The 10,867-nt window shown below is 42.2% G+C and overlaps 1 pseudogene across 1 annotated transcript; it reads right to left on the bottom strand.

Annotated features, from left to right (window-relative positions):
* Window positions 1–8,925: 8,925 nt before the first annotated feature.
* Window positions 8,926–10,867, bottom strand: LOC114203731 (immunoglobulin heavy variable 3-23 pseudogene; annotated as a pseudogene). The gene is made up of 3 exons (XR_015768622.1): window positions 10,758–10,867; window positions 10,334–10,644; window positions 8,926–9,036 (listed from the first exon to the last, which is right to left on the bottom strand). The product of XR_015768622.1 is annotated as an immunoglobulin heavy variable 3-23 pseudogene (transcript).

Below are 10,867 nucleotides of genomic sequence, written 5' to 3'. Positions count from 1 at the left end.
ACAACAGGCACCTCCCTGAGATCAGCAGAATCTATTCCTTCTCACCAAGTCTAATGATCATTGAGTGCTGCGAAGTTTCAGCTCTAGGGGAAGTAGGATCTAGCTTTCTTTCTACTTTCATTCTTAAGGTTTTTTATTTTTATTTTTTGATTTATTTTCCAATTCTTTCTTGATTTTTATTATTAATTTTTTCTTATATTTTCATTTTCATATTTAGAAATATATATTTATTACTTCTATTTTTACTTTATTTTATTTTATATTTATTTTTATTTATTTTGTGACCTAAATTCTTTTTAGAAGCAGACCAAAAGAACACAGGATCTTCATTTCTTGACTTTTTTAACCCTTTCTTTCTTTTTTTTTTTTAATTTTTTATTGTTATGTTAATCACCATATATTACATCATTAGTTTTTGGTGCAGTGTTCCATGATTCATTGTTTGTTCATAACACCCAGTGCTCCATGCAGAACGTGCCCTCCTCAATACCCATCACCAGGCTAACCCATCCTCCTACCCCCCTCCCCTCTAGAACCCTCAGTTTGTTTTTCAGAGTACATCATCTCTCATGGTTCGTCTCCCCCTCTGACATACTCCCCTTTTCTTCCTCTCCTGTTATCTTCTTCTTTTTCTTTTTTCTTAAAATATGTTGCGTTATTTGTTTCAGAAGTACAGATCTGTGATTCAACAGTCTTGCACAATTCACAGCGCTCACCATAGCACATACCCTCCCCAATATCTATCACCCAGCCACCCCATCCCTCCCACCCCCAACCACTCCAGTAACACTCAGTTTCTTTCCTGAGATTAAGAATTCCTCATATCAGTGAGGTCATGTGATACATGTCTTTCTCTGATTGACTTATTTCACTCAGCATAACACCCTCCAGTTCCATCCACGTCGTTGCAAATGGCAAGATCTCATTCCTTTTGATGGCTGCATAATATTCCATTGTGTATATATACCACTTCTTCTTTATCCATTCATCTGTCGATGGGCATCTTGGCTCTTTCCACAGTTTGGCTATGGTGGACATTGCTGCTATAAACATTGGGGTACACGTACCCCTTCGGGTCCCTACATTTGTATCTTTGTGGTAAATACCCAGTAGTGCAATTGCTGGATCGAACGGTAGCTCTATTTTCAACTGTTTGAGGAACCTCCATACTGTTTTCCAGAGGGGTTGCACCAGCTTGCATTCCCACCAACAGTGTAGGAGGGTTCCCCTTTCTCCACATCCCCGCCAACATCTGTCGTTCCCTGACTTGTTAATTTTAGCCATTCTGACGGGTGTGAGGTGGTATCTCATTGAGGTTTTGATTTGGATTACCCTGATGCCAAGCGATGTTGAGCACTTTTTCATGTGCCTGTTGGCCATTTGGATGTCTTCTTTGGAGAAATGTCTGTTCATGTCTTCTGCCCATTTCTTGATTGGATTATCTGTTCTTTGCGTGTTGAGTTTGATAAGTTCTTTATAGATTTTGGATACTAGCCCTTTATCTGATATGTCATTTGCAAATATTTTCTCCCATTCTGTCGGTTGTCTTTTGGTTTTGTGGACTGTTTCTTTTGCTGTGCAGAAGCTTTTTATCTTGATGAAATCCCAATAGTTCATTTTTGCCCTGGCTTCCCGTGCGTTTGGCGATGTTTCTAGGAAGAAGTTGCTGCGGCTAAGGTCAAAAAGGTTGCTACCTGTGTTCTCCTTTAGGATTTGGATGGACTGCTGTCTCACGTTTAGGTCTTTCAACCATTTGGAGTCTATTTTTGTGTGTGGTGTAAGGAAATGCTCCAGTTTCATTCTTCTGCATGTGGCTGTCCAATTTTCCCAACACCATTTGTTGAAGAGACTGTCTTTTTGCCATTGGACATTCTTTCCTGCTTTGTCAAAAATAAGTTGACCATAGAGGTGAGGGTCCATTTCTGGGCTCTCAATTCTGTTCCATTGATCTATGTGTCTGTTTTTGTGCCAGTACCATACTGTCTTGATGATGACAGCTTTGTAATAGAGCTGGAAGTCCGGAATTGTGATGCCGCCAGCTTTGCTTTTCTTTTTCAGTATTCCTCTGGCTATTCTGGGTTTCTTCTGGTTCCATACAAATTTTAGGATTATTTGTTCCATTTCTTTGAAAAAAGTGGATGGTATTTTGATGGGCATTGCATTGAATGTGTAGATTGCTCTAGGTAGCATTGACATCTTCACAATGTTGATTCTCCCAATCCATGAGCATGGAACGTTTTTCCATTTCTTTGTGTCTTCTTCAATTTCTTTCCTGAGTATTTTATAGTTTTCTGAGTACAGATCCTTTGTCTCTTTGGTTAGATTTATTCCTAGGTATCTAATGGTTTTGGGTGCAATTGTAAATGGGATCGACTCCTTGATTTGTCTCTCTTCTGTCTTGTTGTTGGTGTATAGGAATGCCACTGATTTCTGTGCATTGATTTTATAGCCTGCTACTTCACTGAATTCCTGTATGAGTTCTAGCAGTTTTGGGGTGGAGTCTTTTGGGTTTTCCACATACAGTATCATATCATCTGCAAAGAGTGAGAGTTTGACTTCCTCTTTGCCGATTTGGATGCCTTTGATTTCTTTTTGTTGTCTGATTGCTGTGGCTAGGACTTCTAATACTATGTTGAATAGCAGTGGTGAGAGTGGACATCCCTGCCGTGTTCCTGACCTTAGGGGAAAAGCTCTCAGCCTTTCCCCATTGAGAATGATATTCGCTGTAGTTTTTTCGTAGATGGCTTTTATGATATTGAGGTATGTACCCTCTATCCCTATACTCTGAAGAGTTTTGATCAAGAAAGGATGTTGTACTTTGTCAAATGCTTTTTCTGCATCTATTGAGAGGATCATAGGATTCTTGTTCTTTCTTTTGTTAATGTATTGTATCACGTTGATTGATTTGCGGATGTTGAACCAGCCTTGCAGCCCAGGAATAAATCCCACTTGGTCGTGGTGAATAATCCTTTTAATGTACTGTTGGATCCTATTGGCTAGTATTTTGGTGAGAATTTTTGCATCCATGTTCATCAAGGATATTGGTCTGTAATTCTCTTTTTTGATGGGGTCTTTGTCTGGTTTTGGGATCAAGGTAATGGTGGCCTCATAAAATGAGTTTGGAAGTTTCCCTTCCATTTCTATTTTTTGGAACAGTTTCAGGAGAATAGGTATTAATTCTTCTTGAAATGTTTGATAGAATTCCCCTGGGAAGCCATCTGGCCCTGGGCTTTTGTTTCTTGGGAGATTTTTGATGACTGTTTCAATTTCCTTAGTGGTTATAGGTCTGTTCAGGTTTTCTATTTCTTCCTGGTTCAATTTTGGTAGTTGATACATCTCTAGGAATGCACCCATTTCTTCCAGGTTATCTAATTTGCTGGCATAGAGTTGCTCATAATATGTTCTTATAATTGTTTGTATTTCTTTGGTGTTGCTTGTGATGTCTCCTCTTTCATTCATGATTTTGTTGATTTGGGTCATTTCTCTTTTCTTTTTGATCAGTCTGGCCAGGGGTTTATCAATCTTGTTAATTCTTTCAAAGAACCAGCTCCTAGTTTCGTTGATCTGTTCTACTGTTCTTTTGGTTTCTAGTTCATTGATTTCTGCTCTGATCTTTATGATTTCTCTTCTCCTGCTGGGTTTAGGCTTTCTTTGTTGTTCTTTCTCCAGCTCCTTTAGGTGTAGGTTTAGGTTGTGTATTTGAGACCTTTCTTGTTTCTTGAGAAAGGCTTGTATTGCTATATACTTTCCTCTCAGGACTGCCTTTGCTGTATCCCAAAGATTTTGAACAGTTGTGTTTTCATTTTCATTGGTTTCCATGAATTTTTTTAATTCTTCTTTAATTTCTTGGTTGACCCATTCATTCTTTAGTAGGATGCTCTTTAGCCTCCATGTATTTGAGTTCTTTCCGACTTTCCTCTTGTGGTTGAGTTCTAAGATTTTTTATTTTATTTATTTGAGAGAGACAGAATGAGAGATAGAGAGCACCAGAGGGAGGAGGGTCAGAGGGAGAAGCAGACTCCCCGCCGAGCAGGGAGCCCGATGCGGGACTCGATCCCGGGACTCCAGGATCATGACCTGAGCCGAAGGCAGTCGCTTAACCAACTGAGCCACCCAGGCGCCCCTGTGGTTGAGTTCTAGTTTCAAAGCATTGTGGTCTGAAAATATGCAGGGAATGATCCCAATCTTTTGGTACCGATTGAGACCTGATTTGTGACCTATGATGTGATCAATTCTGGAGAATGTTCCATGGGCACTAGAGAAGAATGTGTATTCCGTTGCTTTGGGATGGAATGTTCTGAATATGTCTGTGAAGTCCATTTGGTCCAGTGTGTCATTTAAAGTCTTTATTTCCTTGTTGATCTTTTGCTTAGATGATCTGTCCATTTCAGTCAGGGGGGTGTTAAAGTCCCCCACTATTATTGTATTGTTGTCAATGTGTTTCTTTGCTTTTGTTATTAATTGCCTTATATAATTGGCTGCTCCCATGTTCGGGGCATAGATATTTACAATTGTTAGATCTTCTTGTTGGATAGACCCTTTAAGTAGGATATAGTGTCCTTCCTCATCTCTTATTACAGTCTTTGTTTTAAAATCTAGTTTGTCTGATATAAGGATTGCCACCCCAGCTTTCTTTTGGTGTCCATTAGCATGGTAAATGGTTTTCCACCCCCTCACTTTCAATCTGGGGGCGTCTTTGGGTGTAAAATGAGTCTCTTGCAGACAGCATATTGATGGGTCTTGTTTTTTAATCCAATCTGATAGCCTGTGTCTTTTGATTGGGGCATTTAGCCCATTTACATTCAGGGTAACTATTGAAAGGTATGAATTTAGTGCCATTGTATTACCTGTAAGGTGACTGTTAACTGTCTGTTGTCTGTGTTCGTTTCTGCTCTTTGCTGCTTTTAGGTTCTCTCTTTGCTTAGAGGACCCCTCTCAATATTTCTTGGAGGGCTGGTTTCGTGTTTGCAAATTCCTTTAGTTTTTGTTTGTTCTGGAAGCTTTTTATCTCTCCTTCTATTTTCAATGATAGCCTAGCTGGATATAGTATTCTTGGCTGCATATTTTTCTCGTTTAGTGCTCTGAAGATATCTTGCCAGTCCTTTCTGGCCTGCCAGGTCTCTGTGGATAGGTCTGTTGCCAATCTAATGTTTCTACCATTGTAGGTTACATATCTCTTCTCCCGAGCTGCTTTCAGGATTTTCTCTTTGTCTCTGAGACTTGTAAGTTTTACTATTAGATGTCGGGGTGTTGACCTATTTTTATTGATTTTGAGAGGGGTTCTCTGTGCCTCCTGGATTTTAATGCCTGTTTCCTTCCTCACATTAGGGAAGTTCTCTGCTATAATTTGCTCCAATATACCTTCTGCCCCTCTCTCTCTCTCTTCTTCTTCTGGGATCCCAATTATTCTAATGTTGTTTCGTCTTATCGTATCACTTATCTCTCGAATTCTGCCCTCGTGATCCTGTAGTTGTTTCTCTCTCTTTTTCTCAGCCTCTTTATTTTCCATCATTTGGTCTTCTATATCGCTGATTCTCTCTTCTGCCTCATTTATCCTAGCATTTAGTGCCCCCATTTTTGATTGCACCTCATCAATAGCCTTTTTGATTTCAACTTCGTTAGATTTTAGTTCTTTTATTTCTCCAGAAAGGGTTTCTCTAATAACTTCCACGCTTTTTTCAAGCCCAGCTAGTATCTTTAAAGTCACGATTCTGAACTCTAGGTCCGACATCGTACTAATGTCCGTATTGAGAAGGTCCCTGGCTGACGGTACTACCTCTTGTTCTTTTTGCTGAGGTGATTTCTTTCATCTTGTCATTTTGTCCAGAGGAGAATAGATGAATGAGAGAACAAAAGGCTAACAGGTTTACAACGTCCCCAGCAAATATACTGTATACAAATCAGAAAAGACCTGAAACCAGGGGAAAAGAAAGGGAAAGAAAGAAAAAAGAAAGAGAAAAAGAAAAAAAAAGAAAAAAAAAGATAAAAACAAAAACAAAACAATTCAGAAAAGGCAGAATATGATCAAATATGATCAGGCTAGTGCATAGATCAGTGCCACACACTAGATTTTGGGCGTATTTTGGTCTGTTAGAAAAAAGTGCCTCCTAAAATTTTAAAGGAAGAAAGACATATAGGTAAAAAATAAGGGTTGATACAATGAAGGGATGGAAGATGACTGTAAAGATGAAAATTATAAAAGATTTTATAAAAGGACTTGGTAAGATAAGTTGTTTGAAAAAAGAAAGAAGATTTAAGGAAAAAAAAAAAAAGGAAAAAGGGAGAGAATGTGATCAGGCAGGAGACTAGAACAAAGCCATAAACTAGTGGTTTAGGGTATATTTTGATCTGTTAGAAGAAACTGTACCTCAAAATTTTAAAGAGAGAACAACTTATATATATATGCCAAAAACAAGGATAACTACTATGAAGGGATAAAATATGACTCTAAAAATGAAAAAAAAATAAAAAATGTTTTTTTTTTTTTAAAAAAGGGATTTATAAGATGTTGGTTGAAAAAGGGAAAAAGAAAAATAAAAAAAAGTCAACAAAAATTAACTTTGATGAAATAATGAATCATGGTAAAAAAAAAAAAAAAAAAAGAAGCCATGAATCTATGTGCAGTATTCCCCTAGCGCTGGAGTTCTCCTATTCTCCTTGATCGATCAACTTGGTCTTGGCTTGCTGGCTGTTTGTGCTGATCTTCTGGGGGAGGGGCCTGTTGCTGTGGTTTCCAAATGTCTTTGCCGGAGGCGGAATTGCCCCGCCCTTGTCGGTCCGGGCTAAGGAAGCTGCTCCAGTTTGCTCTCAGGAGCTTTTGTTCCCTGCAAGCTCTCGGTACAGCTTTGGAGGACCAGGGCGAAAATGGCGGCCTCCCAGTCTCCGCCCGGAGGAGCCGAGAACTCGGGGCCCCACTCCTCAGTGCGCCCCCAGAGAAAAGCAGTCACTCCCGTGTCCCCAGTCTCTGGCCGCACTCTGTGCTCACCCGGCCTGTGATCGAGCGCTGCTATCTCTGGCACCCGACCCCGCTCGGAGTCTCCAAACCCAGCAGATCCCTGCAGTGCGTTCCCGCACCGCTCCTCCCCGGGAAGGAAGGGGAGTCTCCCCGGATCTGCTGCTTGGTGGGTCCCTGCTGGGGGAGCCGTGCCCCGACTGGGCCGCAGATCACAGTTTGTGGCAACCCAGAGCTGAGAGCCCGCGACTCTGCTCCGTCTCTGCAGCCAGCTTCCCTGCTCTGATACCTGGGAGCTCTGCTGCACTCAGGCACCCCCGGTCTCTCTGTGACCCCAAGGGTCCTGAGACCACACTGTCCCGGGAGGATTCCACCCCCCGCTTAGCCACTGCAGCGACGTCCCTCCGCCGAGCCAACTTTTAAAAGGTCTGATTTTGTGCTCCGTGGCTCTAGCACTTGCCAGAAGCGGCTGGCGGAGGCCCCTCCCCCGCCGTCTATCCTCCTGAATATCGCCTCGGATTCACTTCTCCGCACGTCCTACCTTCCAGTAAGTGGTCGCTTCTCTGTTCAGAGAGTTGTTGCTACTCTCCTGTTCGATCTCCTGTTGAGTTCGTAGGTGTTCAGAATGGTTTGATCCCTATTCAGCTGAATTCCTGAGACCAGACAAAATCTAGGTCTCCTACTCCTCCGCCATCTTGCTCCGCCCTTTAACCCTTTCTTTTTTTTTATTTTCAGAAGAAATAGAAAATATGGAAACGTTTACCCCAGAGGAATGAGTAGGAAGGAAAACTCATGTCCAGGCTTTTAATCAATACAAATATAAGTATGATGTCAGAACTAGACCTTAAAACAATGATTTTTAGGATAGAAAGTGGGCTTGAAAAAAGGATAGAAGACACTAGAGAATCCTTTACTGCAATGATAAATGAACTAAGATTTAATCAGATCAAATTAAAACAACAACAACAACAACAACAAAAACCAACAAACAACTAAATCCAAGATGCAATCCCATGTGGAGGCCATAAAAAATGAGGATGGATGAAGGAGAGGAACGAATTTAAGGTATACAAGAGAAAATTCTAGAAAATGAGTGAAAAGAAGAAGGAAACCAAGGTAATGGGCCATGAAGGTAGACTTAGTGAATTCAGTGACTTATTAAAACATAATAACATTTGTATCATAAGAGTCACAGGAGATGAAGAGAGATAAAAAGGGGGATTAGTTTTATTCCATAAAATAATAGCCAAAAAGTTTCCTAATATGTAGAAGGACACAGACATCAAAATCCGAGTAGTATAGAGAACTGCTATTAAAAAGCTGACTATCACCAAGGCATATTGTCGTTAAAGTCACAAAATACAGCACAGACAAGTAAAGATTCTGGCAGGAGCAAGGGAACAAAGGGGCTTTCAGTACAACACAACTCTGTAAAGTGATGATCAGACTCAAATCTCACAGTCATCACATCCACATCTTCTGGAAGACTGAAAATACATCATCCTTAAATTAAAGTTCCACATAATCTGGGAAACCCTGACTCCCTTGTACCAGGTTTCTCCCTCTGTGTGTCCACTGTGTCCTTTCACAGAGTCCTAGGAGGGTGAACTGGTTAGTCCTATCTGTGGGAGGGAACATGTGAGCAATCCACCCTTGAACCTCACTGAAGGAACTTACCAGGTACTTTTCCCAACAAATGCAGCAGGGAAATGCCAGAGCATCAGTACGTGGGTTCATGTGTCACTAAGGTCTCAGTCTGTTCCAGCTGCTGTAACAATGTACATGGTCTGGGTCATTTTAAACAGCAGACACTGATTTCTCACAGTTATGTATTCTGGAAAGTCCAGGTCAAGGTGCAGACATGTGGTGTCTGGAGGGTACCCACCTCCTAGTGTGTTCTTCCCCTGTCACCTCACATGGGATCAAGGGGCAGGGAGATTTCCCAGTCCTGTGGTATAAGGGCAGTAATCCTGTCATGAGCCTGCACCCTCCTGACCTAAATGATTCCCTAAGGCTGGTCCTCCTTGATCCATCACAATATCCTTAGGATTCAACCTCTGATGGTTGAGGTCATACACATTGAGCTGATATCAGGAACTGAAAGATAATTAGTTATTCCCGGAAGGTGGAAGGCTCCTCCCATCCAGCACCTCAGCCTGAGGATTCTCATGGATTCAGTAGAAACTCTGGTCTCTGTGTGCACACAGCAAACACAAGGATGTCAGAACCAGTTTGTGACCTTGGGGAGCGGACAGCTTCCACTGTAGACACGGGTAGATCTCGGTCTACTTTTATCATTATCTTTCTACTTGTGATGTTTCCATGGATTGTTCTAAATTTCCAAGGATTCGTATCATTTTCTATTTAGAATGGCCATTTCTCCTTTTGTTCTTGCCATTTTCACATGTGTTAAGTCGAATTAGTCATCACTTGGTATCTTTTGATTATTGTCTGTTAGCACCTTGACCTTCATCCCTCACTCTTCTCTTCCTGCCTCACAGATGGAAACTCTAACAAGAACACACCAGTTCTCCCTCCTTTGATGCAGGTGGGAGACTGACTCCAAATAAGCCCCTCCCATGAACAGGACCCCATCCCCCCCACTGACCCACAGCACACCCCCTGAGCCAGTGTCCTTCCTTGGCTCCATCCAAGCAGTTATGTCTTGAGGAGAGGCCTGCCCTGCCCTGCTCTCAACAGATAAGATGGTAAAGGGGATGGAAATTTTATGTTCTCATGTTTGTGTGTTTGTGTTTGTGTGTGTGTGTGTGTGAGTGTGTGTGTGTATAATCAATATACTCTACACCCACACCATGTCCTGGTGGGGTTCCTCTGTTTCCCACGCTGCCACTAACATTGTTGGGAACATGGTTTAAGACAGTGAGCCCCACCAGGGATCTTTCTTCTCTGGCTTTGGATTGTTGATGCCACTGTAGCCCCATATCCAGAATGTAGTTCTTGCAAGCTTGCACACTTAGCTGGATTCTCCTATGATACACAGTGAGTGCAGCTGGGACTCTTGACAGTAATCAGGGGATTTGCATGGAGATATTTGTAATTCATTCATATTTAGGTCTAGGAACAAGCAAGTGCAAGTGACACTGAGTTTTGCGCTTGCTCTTATAGTAGTTCTTCAACTTTTTTTTTTATTTCAGAGAATGAATAGGTAGCACAGAACTATGTGTGTAGAGAGGCTCCCTGGGGGAAACAGCTATAATTAGAGAGGAAGCCCCATACCCTGGGAGGAAACCTCCCATATTCTCCAGCTGCATCTGCTCCTGGGCCTTAAAGACAAAATGGTGAGTAGTGTGCACCCCCTGGTGGTCCAGATCCCCTTCTACAGTGAGGTTTGTGTCTGGGCTCACACTGACGTCCCCTTACCGTGTCCTTCGCACAGTAATATACGGCCGTGTCCTCGGCTCTCAGGCTGTTCATCTGCAGATACAGCGTGTTCTTGCCGTTGTCTCTGGAGATGGTGAATGGGCCCTTCACAGAGTCTGCGTAGTTTGTGCTAGTACCATCACTGCTAATAACTGCGACCCACTGCAGCCCCTTCCCTGGAGCCTGGCGGACCCAGCTCATGGCATAGCTACTGAAGGTGAATCCAGAGGCTGCACAGGAGAGTCTCAGGGACCCTCCAGGCTTCACCAGGTCTCCCCCAGACTCCACCAGCTGCACCTCACACTGGACACCTGCAGACACAAGATATCCTGGTCAGGAAACTGTCACACACACCCACTGTTTCTCTCACTCATATCCACTCACATACTCAAGAGACTCATGTCTCTTGTTCTCTGTAAATTACCTTTTAAAATAGCAACAAAGAAAACCCAGTGAAACACAAACTCCATGGTGAGTTGTCTGTGTTCTGTCCTGATTATGAACAGGAACACCTGGGAATCCCAAGCCTGGGGC

The sequence above is a fragment of the Eumetopias jubatus genome, unplaced genomic scaffold (assembly GCF_037043125.1).
Source record: "Eumetopias jubatus isolate StellerSeaLion01/CBP00866 unplaced genomic scaffold, mEumJub1_p1.0 scaffold_7, whole genome shotgun sequence".
Lineage (NCBI taxonomy): Eukaryota > Metazoa > Chordata > Mammalia > Carnivora > Otariidae > Eumetopias > Eumetopias jubatus.
Note: the sequence above shows the minus strand (reverse complement) of the source record. Positions and strands in the feature narration are given on the sequence as shown.